Source organism: Lepus europaeus, chromosome 2 (genome assembly GCF_033115175.1).
Source record: "Lepus europaeus isolate LE1 chromosome 2, mLepTim1.pri, whole genome shotgun sequence".
Classification (NCBI taxonomy): Eukaryota; Metazoa; Chordata; class Mammalia; order Lagomorpha; family Leporidae; genus Lepus; species Lepus europaeus.
Window position 1 is genome coordinate 48594542 of NC_084828.1, and position 16838 is coordinate 48611379.

Here is a 16838-nt window from a genome sequence, read left to right on the forward strand (position 1 = left end):
CATTGTACATCAACAGTCAGGACAAGAGCTGACCAAGTCACTGTTTCTCATAGTGTCCGTTTCACTTTAACCGGTTTCCACTTTGGTGCTCAGTTAGTTGTCGTCGATCAGGGAGAACATAATATATTTGTCCCTTTGGGACTGGCTTATTTCACTCAGCATGATGTTTTCCAGATTCCTTCATCTTGTTGCAAATTACCAGGTTTCATTGCTTTTGACTGCTGTATCATATTCTATAGAGTACATGTCCCATAATTTCTTTATCCAGTCTACTGTTGATGGGCATTTGGGTTGATTCCAGGTCTTAGCTATTGTGAATTGAGCTGCAATAAACATTAAGGTGCAAACAGCTTTTTTGTTTGCCAATTTCATTTCCTTTTGGTAAATTCCCAGGAGTGGGATGGCTGGGTTGAATGGTAGGGTTATATTCAGGTTTCTGAGGAGTCTCCAACTGACTTCCATAGTGGCTTAACCAGTTTGCATTCTATATCATATTCTATAGAGTACATATCCCATAATTTCTTTATCAGTCTTCTGCTGATGGCCATTTACGTTGATTCCCGGTCTTAGCTATTGTGAATTGAGCTGCAATAAACACTGAAGTGCAGACAGCTCTTTTTATTGCCAATTTAATTTCCTTTGGGTAAATTCCAAGGAGTGGGATGGCTGGGTTATGTTCAGGTTTCTGATGAATCTCCAAACTGACTTCCATAGTGGCCTTACCAGTTTGCATTCCCACCAACAGTGGGTTAGTGTCCCTTTTTCCCCACATCCTCGCCAGCATCTGTTGTTGGTAGATTTCTGTATGTGAGGCATTGTAACCGGGGTGAGGTGAAACCTCATTGTGGTTTTGATTTGCATTTCCCTGATGGCTAGTGATCCTGAACATTTTTCCATGCGTCTGTTGGCCATTTGGATTTCCTCTTTTGAAAAATGTCTATTGAGGTCCTTGGCCCAACTCTTAAGTGGGTTGTTTGTTTTGGCACTCGGATCTGGCTGAAGAGCCCATGAGAGTATTTCAGGCATGGAAATCCAAGACACTGTGGCAAAAAAAATGACCTAAATAAAAGATCTCTGTGAGTGAGATCCCAGTGGAAAGAACAGATCATCAAAGAAAAAGGGAGGAGAGAACGTCCACTTTGATTATGGCCTTGTCTAAATAAGATTGGAGTTGGCGAACTCAAAAGGCTTACATAGCCTTGGCAGCTCATGATAAGAGCCTAGGGTGATTACTGACGCCATAAATAAGAGTGTAAATTGTTAAATCAACAACAGGAGTCACTGTGCACTTACATCCCATGTAGGATCTCTGTCCTTAATGTGTTGTACTATGTGAATTTTTTCCCATTTTGTTGGTTGCCTCTTCACTCTCCTGACTGTTTCTTTTGCAGTACAGAAACTTCAAACGGATGCAATCCCAAATGTTAATTTTGGCTTTGACTGCCTGCACCTCCAGGGTCTTTTCTAGGAAGTCTTTGCTGGTACCTATATCTTGCAGGGTTTCTCCAATGCTCTCTAATAATTTGATGGTGTCAGGTCATAGATTTAAGTCTTTAATCCATGTTGAGTGGATTTTTGTGTAAGGTGCAAGGTAGGGGTCTTGCTTCATGCTTCTGCACGTGGAAATCCAATTTTCCCAGCACCATTTATTGAATAGACTGTCCTTACTCCAGGGATTGGTTTTGGATACTTGATCAAATATAAGTTGGCTGTAGATGTTTGGATTGATTTCTGGTGTTTCTATTCTGTTCCATTGGTCTATCCATCTTTTTCTGTACCAGTACCATGCTGTTTTGATAACAACTGCCCTGTAGTATGTCCTGAAATCTAGTATTGTGATGCCTCCAGCTTTGTTTTTGTTGTACAAGATTGCTTTAGCTATTGGAGGTCTCCTGTGTCTCCATATGAATTTCAGCATCATTTTTTTCCAGATCTGAGAAGAATGTCTTTAGTATTTTGATTGGTGTTGCGTTGAAACTATAAATTGCTTTTGGGAGAATGGACATTTTGATGATATTAATGCTTCCAATTCATGAGCAGGGAAAATTTTTCCATTTTTTTGGTATCCTCTTCTATTTCTTTCTTTCTTTCTTTCTTTCTTTCTTTCTTTCTTTCTTTCTTTCTTTCTTTCTTTCTTTTTTTTTTTTTTTGACAGGCAGAGTGGATAGTGAGAGAGAGAGACAGAGAGAAAGATCTTCCTTTTTGCCATTGTTGCACCCTCCAATGGCCGCTGTGTCCGCCACATCGTGCTGATACAAAGTCAGGAGCCAGGTGCTTCTCCTGGTCTCCCATGTGGGTGCAGGGCCCAAGCACTTGGGTCATCCACCACTACATTCCTGGGCCATAGCAGAGAGCTGGCCTGGAAGAGGGGCAACCGGGATAGAATCCAGCACCCTAACCAGGACTGGAACCCGGTGTGCTGGCTCTGCAAGGCGGAGGATTAGCCTGTTAAGCCACGGCGACGGCCTCTATGTCTTTCTTTAAGGTTTTGTAATTCTCATCATAGAGATCTTTAACGTCCTTGGTTTAGTTTATTCCAAGGTATTTGATTGTTTTTGAAGCCATTGTGAATGGGAATGGTCTTAGAAGTTCTTCCACAGCTGTGGCATTGCCTGTGTATACAAAGGCTGTTGATTTTTGTGCATTGATTTTATATCCTGCTACTTTGCCAAACTCTTCTAGGAGTTCCAATAGTCTCTTAGTAGAGTTCTTTAGATCCCCTCAATAAGAATCATATTATCTGCAAAGAGGGATAGTTTGAGTTCTTCCTTCCCAATTTGTATCCCTTTAATTTGTTTTTCTTGCCTAATAGCTTCCCAATTTGTATCCCATAGGTTTTGGTATGTTGTGCTGTTATCCTCATTCACTTCCAGAAAATTTTTGATTTCTCTTTTAATTTCTTCTATGACCCATTGTTCATTCAAGAGCATGTTGTTCAATCTCCATGTGTTTGCATATGCTCTAGGAATTCCTGAGTTGCTAATTTCCAACTTCATTCCTTTATGGTCTGAGAAGCTGCATGGTATGATTCTAATTCTTTTGAATTTGCTGAGATTTGGTTTATGGCCTAGTATGTGGTCAATCCTAGAGAAGGTTCCATGTACTGCTGAGAAGAATGTAAATGCTTTCTGTGTAGGATGAAAAGTTCTGTAGATATCTGTTAGATCCATTTGGGCTATAGTGTCATTTAAATGTACTGTCTCCTCGTTGATCTTCTGTCCTGTTGGTCTGTCTAGCTCTGAGAGTGGAGTATTGAAGTCCCCCAGTACTATTGTATTGGAGTCTAAGTCTCCCTTTAAGTCCCTTAACAAATCTTTTAAATAAACTGGTGCCCCGTAATTAGGTGCATATACATTGATAATCATTATATCTTCCTGTTGAATGGATCCCTTAATCATTATATAGTGCCCCTCTTTGTCTCTCTTAACAGTTTTTGTGTTAAAGTTTATGTTGTCTGATATTTAGATGGCTACGCCCACTCTTTTTTCATTTCTGTTGGCATGGTATATCTTTTTCCAGCGTTTCACTTTCAGTCTGTGTGCATCTTTGTTGGAAAGATGTGTTTCTTGTAAGCAGAAAATAGATGGGTTTTGTTCCTTAACCCAATCAGCCAATCGGTGTCTTTTAACTGGACAGTTCAGGCCATTAACGTTCAATGTGACTATTGATAAGGAGTAACTTTGCCCTGCTATTTGCCAAAGATATTTTCTAATATATGCTTTGAGTTTCCTGTGATCTTTTGCTGTGAGGTTTCCTTCCTTTACCTTCTTTCATATTGATGACCGTGTTTCTGTGTTTCTGTGTGTAACACATCTTTAAGCATCTTTTGCAGGGCTGGACGAGTGGCAAAAAATTCTTTCAATTTCTGTGTGCTGTGAAAGGTCTTTATTTCACCTTCATTCATAAATGAGAGCTTTGCAGGATATAATATTCTGGGCTGGCAGTTTTTCTCTCTTAGTACCTGGGCTATATCTCGCCATTCCCTCCTAGCTTGTAGGGTTTCTGATGAGAAGTCAGCTGTGAGTCTAATTGGAGATCCTCTGAGAGTAATTTGATGTTTCTCTCTTGCACATTTTAGGATCTTTTCTTTATGCTTCACTGTGGTGAGTTTGATTACAGCATGTCATGGTGAGGATCTCTTTTGGTCATGTTTACTAGGGGTTCTATGAGCTTCCTGTACTAGGATGTCTCTGTCCTTCTCCAAACCCAGGAAGTTCTCTGCAAGTATCTCACTAAAAAGGCCTTCTAACCCTTTCTCTCTCTCCATACCTTCAGGAACTCCTAGAACCCGAATGTTGGGTTTTTTAATAGTATCCTGTAGATTCCAACAATATTTTTTAGATTTCTAATTTCCTCTTCTTTTCTTTGGTTTGACTGTATACTTTCATGTGCTCTGTCTTCTAAGTCTGATATTCTCTCTTCTGCTTCACCCATTCTGTTTTTAAGGCTCTCTACTGTGTTTGTCATTTGATCTATTGAGTCCTTCATTTCATTTTGATTTCTCTTCACTATCACACTTTCCTGTTCTACTAGTTTCTGTATTTCATTTTGATTCCTCCTTAAGATTTCATTTTCTCGAAGGAGATTTTCTATCCTGTCCAGTAGGAATTCCGTAGCTCAAGCTTTGTTTTTTAAAACTTCTAATTGTTCTTATCATAAATTTTTTGAAATCCTTATCTTGCATTTCTTCCATCTCATCATTTTCATAATCTTGGTTTGGAGTGTCTTGTTCATTTGGGGGTGTCATAATGTCTTCCTTGTTTTTGTTTCTCAGTTTTGTGTTTGTGGCTTGGCATTGTGGAGATATCTTTGGATCTTCTTCCCTTGCTGTGGTGTTTTTTCTTGTTATACTATGACTGTATTAAATGGACTGTCTGCTTTTGATGGAGCCTTAGAGTCTTGAGATGGGTGTGGCCTGAGAGCTCTGTTTGGTTCCTCAGGGTTAAGGGTGTGTCAAATGTGACACTCCCTGGTTAGGCATGGTAAATCTCTCTCTCTCTTTCTTTTTTTTTGATTCAAAAGGGAAGTAATTCCACACAGCTGAACAGAACTGGAGATAGTTAGCAGGCGAATGATATACCCACAGGAGCCAGGGATCAGAAGCTCTTTCCCAAGGACCACACAGGGAATCTGTGCTGCCCTCAGTGTGGGCTCCAATTCTCCTGCAGTCTCCCACTGGGTTGCTAAGGTTACCGAATTGTAGCGTCTCTGGAGTGTACTCACGTGAATTCTGTGAGTTCTCTCCCCCACCGTCTCTTTTTTCACAGTCTCAGTTCATTAGCACCACACATTCACTAGGTCCTAATCTGTTATTTCACCGCCCTCCCCCTCCAGAGTCAGGTTTTTCTGTTAGGCTGAGGGCTGGTGCAGACCTGAGGTCACGCTGCTTATGATGTATGTCCAAAATGGCGCCTGCTCTTTGTCTTGCTCGCCTTTGAGAGGTGAGTGGAGAAAGAGAAACTCATGTCTGTATCAGTCACTTTTTTTTTTCCTCTCTCTTCTAGTTAGCCTGGTGAACTTTTCCCCACAGGGTTTCAAGCCTCGTTCCCTCTAGTCTCCTCTTTCTGCTTGCCCGCCGGTGTCTCGGGCTATTGAGGTTCGGTTCACCTCGCATTCCTGCACTGGTGTGTTGATTCTGCTGCTGGTATACCGAATTGTGGACTCTCATGCTCTCCACACGGGTCCACTGTGAATCACTAGTTCCAGAAGAGTTTCCTTTGCTGTTTCTTAAACCTACTCTTCCTTGAACCTGCAGTATCTCCACTTTTATTAAACTGTCTCTTCCCGGACTATCAGTGTGCTCCCTTCCTATTCCGCCATCTTGCCGCGCTCCTATTTTTCTATGCTGCCTTCTTCAAATGAGTTAGGAAGTATTCCACCTGCTTCTGTTTTCTGAAAGAGATTGTGGAGAATTCATTTCATATTTTCCTTAAATATTTGATAGGATTCACCAGTAAACTCATCATAGAAAGATTCTTTTTGGGGTGGAAGGTATTCATTATTGATTTGATCTGTTTAATAGATATAAACCTATTCAGATTGTCTGTTTCTTCCTGTGTGAGTTTTGACTTTTTTCATTTTCAGGAAATAAGTTCATTTAATCTAGGTTATTAAATCTATGCTATTCTTGTGAGTATAAATTCAATCCCTGGAAATATTAGACATAACACTAGTGATACTACTAATAAGAAATGTTATTTTTATGCTACTGAATTTTGAGTGCTTTATTTCACAGCAGTAAACAACCACAAAGCAAAGGTATTTTCAACTGAAGTAATAGAGATGGAGTAAAGGCAGATTTATTTTTAATTAGCTTTTTAAGTTGAGATTGCCTTACAGTTAGCAAAAACTTGCTTTACACTTAGCAAAAACTATCATAGAGAGCTCTTATGTGCCACTCACCTAATTTCTCCTATTGTTAACATTTTATATAAGCACAGTAAAATTAGCAACATTAGAAAGTGAAAATTATTATAATAATACTACTAATTTACATATTTTATTTGAATTTGGCCAGCGGTGTAACAAATGTCCCTTTTCTAGTCCAAGATTCAACTCAGAATTCAACTTTGCCTTTATTTATTATACTTTGTTAGTCTTCACTAATCTAATACATTCTTTCGTATTTGTCTTTTAAGACCTTGACATTTTGAAGAACATGGACCAATTATCTTGTAGAATGTCACTCAATTTGAGTTTGTCTGATGATTCCTCATGTTTAAATTCAAGTTTTGTATTTTTGGCAAAAAGTATATTCTGACCTTCTCAATGCATAATATCAGGAGGCACACAATATTGGTATGTTGTGATACATGATGTCTATGGCATAATTTTAACTTTGATCGTGTGGTTTAGGTTGTGTCTGTTAGGTTTAACCATTGTGGAGTTGTTTTTCCTTTCACAGTTAATGAGTATCTTGTGAGGAGATATCTTGAAGCCAAGCAAATGCTCTATACCTCCTATTTTAACCTACTAATTTTAGCATCCATCTGTGACTTTTTCCAATAATAGTTATTACTGTGGTGTTTTCCTATTGAGATTTTCTATTTTCATCATTCCTTCTGTATTTGTTATTAGAATTTGGCAATAGCTATCTGATAGAATTAAAAAGCAGAGAATGATCCAACATGGGAAGCAGGATACACAGCAGACTCATAGAATGGCAGATGTCCTAAACAGCACTCTCGCCTCAGAATCAGCCCTTAAGGCATTCAGATCTGGCTAAAAAGCCCATGAGAGAATTTCAGGCATTGAAAGCCAAGACATTCTGGCAAAAAAAAAAAAACCTAAATGAAAGATCTCTACGAGTGAGATCCCAGTAGAAAGAACGGGCCATCAAAGAAGGAGGTACCTTTCTCTGAAGGGAGGAGAGAACTTCCGCTTTGACTATGACCTTTTCTAAATAAGATCAGAGTCGGCGAACTCAGGAGGCTTCCATAGCCTTGGCAACTCATGACAAGAGTCTAGGGTGATTACTGATGCCATAAACAAGAGTGTCAATTGTTAAATCAACAACAGAAGTTACTGTGCACTTATTCCCCATGTAGGATCTCTGTCCTTAATGTGTTGTACTATGTGAATTAACAATAAAACTAGTACTCAAACAGTACTTTATACTTTGTGTTTCTGTGTGGGTGCAAATTATTGAAATCTTTACTTAGTATATACCAAGCTCATCTTCTGTATTTAAAGATAATTGAAAATGAATCTTGATGTGAATGGGATGGGAGAGGGAGCAGGAGATGGGATGGTTGTGTGTGGGAGCGAAATTATGGAGGGGAAAAGCCACTATAATCAAAAAGTTGTACTTTGGAAATTTATATTTATTAAGTAAAAGTTAAAATAAGAATTTGACAATAGCAAAAGTTATTCCTTATTACCTCTTTATTTATTTAGTCATTTAATTACTTTGTACTATGGGTTAAAATCTAATGTCATTATTTTGTTGCTGAAATTGGCTAAAATTTGACCATTGAGTTTCCTCAAGCTGTTCTTCATCTTATTTATTTGTTTAGCATTCCCTTTCTTTCTAGTATAACAAGTTATTCCAGGATTTTTTGAAGGTTTATTTATTTATTTATTTGAAAAGTGGAGTGATAGAGAAAGGAGAGAGACAGACAGATGTATCTTCTATTCTCTGGTTTGCTCCACAAATGCCCACAATAACCAAGGATGCGCCAGAGCCAAGAACTCCATCTGTGTCTCCCATGTGGATTTCAGGAACTCCAGTTCTTGAGCCATCACCTGCTACCTCCCCAGGAAATTAGCAGGAAACTGGGACTCAGACCAAAACTCTGATACGGAATGTAGGTGTCACAGTGGAGGCTTATCCTGCCATATCACAATGCCTACTCTCCAGGACTGTTTAAAACAAGCCCTCTACTGTCCACTCTGCCTGTCAAAAATTTAAAAACAAAAAACAAACAAACAAAAAAAAAACAACAAGCTGTCTCAGTCCTAGTATTCACCATTCGTTCAAGAACTTTAGTTCCTTTTATTGTAGGATGTTATTAATAAACTAACATCTGGAAATTAAGTATTCTTATTATCGCTATAAAGGCTCTCTCAGTTGACAGGGTTAGGAAATACAGGTATGAAAACTAATCCATGTATATGTATATGCACATATCTGAATTTATATTTTTGTCTATCCATATTTATACCCCAATCTGATCCAGATAAGCCTGATTCCATTCCACTGCCACAAGTTGATTCTAATTTTCTTTCTTTCCTTATTTGTCATCCCTTTGTCTATGACAAAACTCATTCATCTTTTCCACAATATATTTTCATATGAAAATAGGCTTTTTTGATGGTTACCAAAAAGGTGCTTTCCTATAATGGCCCCTTTTTTCTTACTTCTGACTTCAATTACTTTCCTTGCAGTTCAGACCTCATAAAGGTAAGTTTGTCAATAGAGACAAATGGAGATTACTAGTTCTGTAGAGTTATGCTGTTTAATGGTGCACAAGGGATTGGGGTTGATAAGGAAATAGAGAGATCTAATGAATGTTTTTAAGTAATTCCAATTTACTAGGTTAATTTCATATTGGGTTAAGACAATCAATCACTTGATGGATTTTGTTAAGTGCTATGTGAACAACCTTCGCCAGAATTTACAATAAAAATAGCAAATTGAGATTGAGTATATCCAGTAATATATGTCAGACATGTCCTAAAAACTGAAAACAAACAAAATTAATATTATGCATTATTTTAATTTTGTAAAGGATGTTGGAACACTTTATGTGAATGATGCCATACAAAACTAGCTTGCACTGTGCTGGTTATACAGTGACAAGAATAAATGAATATCAATTAGACATTTGATTTTCATTTATTTTAAGCTTAAAATGTTAGCTATAACATTTGAATAATGTATGTACCCGTTTTAACTAATAGTCTTATTTTTTCAGCTACTTAGTTTAGAAATGATAATTTAAGCTTTAAAACATGCTTTGATTAGATAATTAGACCAGTTTAACGCAAGCAGTACATGAATTAACATTTGCACTTGGGTATGAATATTCAGGGCTATCCTGCTTTGTGTGGTGTGAGTTCTTTCCTAAGATTTGCGGGAGTGCCTGTTAGGTGCTTGTTAATGTATTGATTAGTACAGAGTGGCACCAATTAGGGGGTATGGGACCATCCCTAGAGTCAGAGATGATATGCTTACTGGTAGTACTTAGGCTTTTTCCTGTAAACTCTAACCCAGACAATAGATTGCCTGCTTCAGCTAGTCACATGCTTGGGTTTTGATGTGAATTTTCCTTTAAATTGCTATGCAAAAAAACCTACTAAGTTTTCTGTCTGTTTTTGGAATTATGGCATCTATTCATTTCTCCACTCGATGAGATTTTTTTCATCTGTAAGATTAACTCAAAAGATCATATGCTGTCAATGCTAGAAATAAATAATTGAATAAATAAATAAAAGAATCACTGAGCCATTGAAGCTTGCCTTTTGTTGTGATAAAAATTGCTTTGGCACAGCTTCTAGTGCATCAAATATTGGTTCAAAACTTTATTTGCATTTATCTGGGAATTTCAAGGAACTTCACCCTATTTATAAAATCATCTCTGGGGGATGGTGTTGTGGAGATATCTGCATCCCAAACCAGAGGGCTTTGTTTGAGTCTCCCCTGTGTTTCCAATCTGGCTTCCTCCTAATGTACACCGTGGCAGGCAGTAGAGGATGCCCCAAGTACCTGGGTCCCTGCCACCCATGTGGAAGACCTGCATGGAGGTTCTGGCTCCTGGCTTTGGCTTGGCCCAGCCCCAACTGTTGTGGGCATTTGGGGAGTGAAACAGCAGATGGAACTTTTCTCTCTCTTTCTTTCTCTGTTGCTGTGCCTTTCAAATAATGAAACATAAACAAGCTATTCAATAAATTAATTTAAAAATTATCTCTGGGAATATAAAAATGCAAATATGCATGTCTTTAAACAAACCTAGTCAGAGAATTTGGAAATGGTAGGAAGGATTGAGAAGCTGAGATTCAGTCGAGTTATTATTTCTGTATGATAATTTGAAAGAAAAATAAAATTTCTTTTCTGAAAACTGAAAGAGATTGTATGATGTGGGAATTAAGAGCATGAACTCAGGAGCCACTGGGTATGAACCCAGTTCTAACACTTGCTGTTTGTAACTTTGGGAAATTTACCTCACCCCTCAGTTTCCTTATCTGTAAATAGTGATGATAACAGTAGTGACTTTACAAGGCTGTTGTGAGGATTAAGAAAGTTTAATATCCATAAAACATCTAGAGCATTTCCTAGTACTATGTAAGCACGAGGTGTTGACTCATCTGTTCATTAATATACATATGGTAGCGACACTTATGTTGGGATGAGGGCTGTGTGTCTCCAGTTGGATTTATTCCATGACTTGTCTGTGCCTGAGAGATTAATTCAAGGCAGAGGGATAGTAAAACGCAAGACAGAAGAAGGACTTATTTAAAGAGACAGAGTTCGTTCAGTGGTGAATTTGAGCAGCCTCACTCCATGAAAAGAATGGGACACCAGCTGGCCCCGCTTCTTCTGCCTGCTGTTGTGTTCACTCAGGTTCAGGTTGCCCCCTTTATGGGGCAGTGGATAGTGCCCTAATTGAAAAGATACAAATGGAGTGGAGTTTAGGGGAGGTTCAGTACACGAGGTGATCTCTGGGAAGGTTTCATGGCGTCTCTACCTGGAGCCTACTATACACCTGGTTGTCATGGCACCTTATGCATTATGCCCAGGTGCTTCATGGGAATGTGAGTGTCCCATATCAGCATGGAAGGGGCTGGGCTTTTGGTGGTGCATGCTCCAGCAAGGAGACTGCTGGAAGCCTCTTGGCTCCTTTGTTCACTAACTAGCTCCCTACCTAGACCATGACACTTAGAAATGATCTGTTCTAAAATATGTAAAACCTTGAATGTAAATTTTAAATTATTTCAAATACTCCTTACTTAATTACTAGAAGTGACCACTATACACTTTGGTGTGAAAGTTGGGTTTCCCTCCCTTCTCCAAACTACACGCCCCTGACCTACCCTGTGCTCCTCCACCTTTCTGGAACTTAGCAGGCATTTTGAAGGTTAATGTCAGGTCTGGTTCGCAGGTAAAGATTTCATGGTCTGGAGCAAGCAAATGATTTTTCAGTACCTTTGCTGTGATTCTCCATTCTACATTGTAGTCATGCAGCAGGATTTGTAGATAGCTTTTGTGTGCATAGCGGCTTCCAATCAGTATGTTTTCCTATCCAGGATATTAGGACATTTGGATCAAGATATGGAGAGAATGTTAAGAAGCTTCTTTATGTTCTAATTGGAAATGCCCCCCAGATCTGGCTCTCTGCAGAAGACCTGAGGTGCTGTCAACAAAGCCAAATGGAAAGTAGAACCTCTGAGCAGCCGAGTAAGTGGATTCCCTCCCCAGCAGCAAGGCAGAGTTTTATCACTCCTGGGGGTCATTTAGGAATAGCCGAAGGCCATCTATTCTTTCTTTATAGTTTCTCCTAAGTGTTACATAAATTAAGGTTGCCTAAATTGAATGGGAGAGACCTTAGGTCTCAGAGTTCTAATGAACACTGTCTAGCAGGGAGTACAGGCTGCCTTCCTCCTGAATGTTCTTCTAATGGCAGAATTCACAATTCCGAGGCATTGCTTCTTTACAACCAGGGATTTAGGAGCTGGGTAAGACTGTGTTCCCAGTATGTGAACAGTGGTGAAGGATGCTATCGGCCAGTACAAATTTCATGGAACAGATTTATCTGAGACATTTTTATTGTATGATCATACTTTTTCCCCTTTCAATTTTGTGAACAAAATGCCGTTGTCTTGTATCCATAGGGAAGTCATTCATTTTAGTCACCATATTAGAAATTTCTGAATTTAAAACCTGTGACTCCTCAATAAAAATAATGCCATCTCATTCAAGTATTTGTTTATTTGGGGAGATTTCTTTTAGAGGATTAAAAGAATTGATTTTATATAGGAAGTGCTTCTGCTGAGATAACACAGGATGAATGCATTGGAGCACTCCGGAAGTTTTCAAAGTGTCAATTTCGCTTCTATAAATTACCTTTTAGGTACTTTATTAGTTACCACAGATGAAGGAGGACATATGGTATTTGTCTCTTTGGGACTCACTTCACTAAGTATAATGTTTTCCAGTTTCTTTTACTTTTTTTCATACAATTTGTTGAACTCTGTACTTAGGGTAAGCTAAATCTTATGTGTATAAAGTTAATTGAAAAGAGATCTTAGTAAAAAATAGGAATGGGAATAGGAGAGGGAGGAGGAAGAAGGGTGGGAGTGTGGGTGAGAGGGAGGGCAGGATGGGAAAAATCACTATGTTCCTAAATTTGTGCTTATGAAAAGCATAAATGCCAGATTTTTATCTTTGGGCCTATAGTTGCAAACAGAAACAGAAAACACACACATACACACACACAACCCAGATCTCTCTCTTTCTCTCTCTCTCTCTCTCTCTCTCTCTCTCTCTCCCAGGTGTAAATCACTTAGAATTTTCCAGGCTTTCTTTTCTTTTTTAAAAAATATGTATTTATTTATTTGAAAGGCAGAGTTACAGAGAGAGAGGGAGAGAGAGAGATCTTCCTTCACTGATTCACTTCCCAAATGGCCCCAAGGCCAGAGCTGGGCTGGTCTGAAGCCAGGAGCCAGAACCAGAGGCTTCTTCTGGGTTTTCCATGTGGGTGTAGGTCCCCAAGTACTTGGGCCATTCTCCACTGCTCTCCCAAGCACATTAGCAGAGAGCTGGATTGGAAGTGGGGCAGCCAGACTTGAACTGGTGCCCAAATGGGTTGCCAGCTTTGCCGGCAGTAGCTTTACCTGCTACTCCACAATTCAGGTCCACAGATTCTTTCTATCTCTCTGTCTCTCTCTTCTTTCCTCTCCCTCCCACCACACCTCCCTCCCTCCCTCCCTTTCCTCTCCTTTCTTTCTACTCTTTATTTTCATTGACTTGAAAGGCAGGGCATCAGAGAGAGACAAAAACAGAGACAGATCTTCTATCTGCCGCTTCTCTTTTCAAATACCTGAAACAGCTAGAACTGGGTCAAGCAGAAGCCGGGAGCCGGGAACTGCATGTGTCTCCCTGGTCACAGGGGCCCAAACACTTGGGCCATCAGCTGCTGCCTCCTAGAATATATCAGCAGGAAATTGGATTGGAATGGAGGTGCTGAGACTCAAACCAGCACTCTGATTGGGATGTCAGCATCCTAAGTGGTGACTAAGCTACTGTACCACAAAACTCACCCTATTTTCTCATTTTCTGTCTTGACTTTTTCATTTTCTATGTTGAAATTGTGAAATAAAATGCAAGATTAGCGTTAGCATCCTATGGCTTTCATAGCATAATTAGGGCACAGCACATATTTTTAAAACACATGTTGGAATGTTGAAGAATAAGTAGGAAGTTGAGAATTAAAATAAAGAAAAATAGGGGACTTCATAATCAGCAGATTTCAAATTTGGAATTTTCCAGTACTGCTTTAGTGTGGGGGGGAAATCGTGCAGAATCTTTATTGCTTTGCTTATTTCATTATAAAATCATGTTAAGGAGTAGTCATTTCTGCATGTTCTCCCCCAAGTTTTCAGCTGTTTACCTTATTATTGACACGTGGTTTTGCTGAGTTCCATCTAATACAAAGTACATTTGGTCTCAGATCTGCAAGAAATATCTCGTTCAACATTTACACATTTTATAGGAAAATACTTCAACATGATATTGCATTGAGTAGATGTGGATAATTCTCTTTTAAAAATACTAACTTTATGATTAGATACTAACATGAAAAAGTCTGAATGAGCAGTCGACAAACGGAATCTCAAAAATTGGAGCAAATAATGTCGCCCGTGTATTGCTAATAATAAACATGTGCGTCCTCTCCTTCTGTTCCAGTTTCATTACCACTAAGTGTGAGAACAGATATAATTGACAGCTAAGTCTACTACTCAAGCTTTTGCCTTTCATATGGGTGTGTGGGATGTAAGTTATGTGTTGGAAGTTGTCACTATTGTTTCTAAGTACATTTTCCCTGATGCACACCATTGCTTTCTTAGCTCTCATTTTCTCTTTTTATTTTTCGCTGTCATTTGTTTCTCAAGGTACGTAGTCATTAGTAAGTTAAACTTTTTTTTTTCTTTAAATGTAAGTGAAAGTATGTAGATGAAAAATCTTTTCCCTAAGCACATCTGAAAAGTTTTATTCTGGAATTTTGTGTTTTACAGACTTTTAATAACCCATGCATTGAAAATTATGTGATAGGGAGAGGCGGCAAGATGGCGGAATAGGCAGGGAGCACACTTAGTCAGGGGGGAAAGAAAGTTTAATATAAGTGGAGATACTGCAGGGTCAAGGAAGAGTAGGGGATAAAACAGCAGAGGAAACTCTTCCGGAGCTAGTGATTCACAGTGGACCTGCGTGGAGAGCGTGGAAGCCCAAGTTCGGGACACCAGCGGCAGACTCAACGCACCAGCGCTGGAACGCGAGGTGAGCCGAACCTCCATAGCCCGAGATACCAGCAGGCAAGCGGAAAGAGGAGGCTAGAGGGAACGAGGCTTGAAACTCCGTGGGGAAAAGTTCACCAGGCTAACTAGAAGAGAGAGAAAAAAATACAAAAAGAGACTGATACGGACACAAGTTTCTCTCCGCTCACCTCTCAAAGGCGAGCAAGACAGAGCAGGCGCCATTTTGGACATACGTCATAAGCAGGGCGACCTCAGGTCTGCACCGGCCCTGAGCCTAGCAGAAACACCTGACTCTTGGGGGAGGGGTGAAATAACAGGAGATTAGCATCTAACTTGGCAACCCAGTGGGAGACTGCAGGAGAATTGGAGCCCACACTGAGGGCAGCAGAGATTCCCTGTGTGGTCCTTGGGAAAGAGCTTCCGATCTCTGGCTCCTGTGGGTATATCATTTGCCTGCTAACTACCTCCAATTACATTCAGCTGTGCGGAATTACTTCCCTTTTAAATCAAAAAAAGAAAGAGAGATTTACCACACCTAACCTGGGAGTGTCATCCTTGACACACCCTCAACCCTGAGGAACCAAACACAGCTCTCAGTCCACACTCATCTCAAGCCTCTAAGGCACCACTGAAAGCAGACAGTCCACTTAATATAGAGCCATAGTGTAACAAGAAAAAACACCACAGTGAAGAAACCAAATATCTCCAACATGCCAAACAACAAATGCAAAAACCAAGCTAACAAGAACAAGGAAGAAACTATGACGCCCCCAAATGAAAAAGACACCCCAATTCAAGACTATGAAGATGATGAGATCGAAGAAATGCAAGAAGCGGATCTCAAAAAATTGATAAGAACATTAAGAAGTTCTCAAAAACAAATTCTTGAACTACAGAAATCCTTCATGGACAAGATAGAAAATCTCTCTCGTGAAAGTGAAATATTAAGGAGGAATCAAAATGAAATGAAACAACTAGTGGAACAAGAAACTCTGATAGTGACTAGAAATCATAATGAAATGAAGAGTTCAATAGATCAAATGACAAACACATTAGAGAGCCTTAAAAACAGAATGGGCGAAGCAGAAGAGAGAATATCAGACTTAGAAGACAGAGAACAGGAAAGGAAACAGGCAAACCAAAGAAAAGAAGAGGAAATTAGAAATCTAAAAAATATTGTCGGGAATCTACAGGATACTATTAAAAAACCCAACATTCGGGTTCTAGGAGTTCCTGAAGGCATGGAGAGGGAGAAAGGATTAGAAGGCATTTTCAGTGAGATACTAGCAGAAAATTTCCCAGGTTTGGAGAAGGACAGAGGCATCTTAGTACAGGAAGCTTATAGAACCCCTAATAAACATGACCAAAAGAGATCCTCACCACGACATGTTGTAATCAAACTCACCACAGTGAAACATAAAGAAAAGATCCTAAAAGGTGCAAGAGAGAAAGGTCAGATCACTCTTAGAGGATCTCCAATTAGACTCACAGCAGACTTCTCATCAGAAACCCTACAAGCTAGAAGGGAATGGCGAGACATAGCCCAGGTACTAAGAGAGAAAAACTGCCAGCCCAGAATACTATACCCTGCAAAGCTCTCATTTGTGAATGAAGGTGAAATTAAGACTTTTCATAGCAAACAGAAGCTGAAAGAATTTGTTGCCACTCATCCTGCCCTGCAAAAGATGCTTAAAGATGTCTTACACAGAGAAACACAGAAACATGGTCACCAATATGAAAGAAGGTAAAGGAAGGAAACCTCACAGCAAAAGATCACAGGAAGCTCAATTTCTCTTTGACATAGAATTAAACTCTGATGCTCTGTTAAAGCAATGTGTTAAAGTAATCTATTAGGTTCTCTTGAT

The 16838-nt window shown here is 39.4% G+C and overlaps 1 protein-coding gene across 2 annotated transcripts in view; it reads left to right on the top strand.

Moving 5' to 3' along the window:
• Positions 1 to 16838, top strand: part of NSUN3 (NOP2/Sun RNA methyltransferase 3) — a 277672-nt gene that overhangs the window by 175692 nt on the left and 85142 nt on the right. The gene's annotated exons all lie outside the window — the stretch shown is intronic.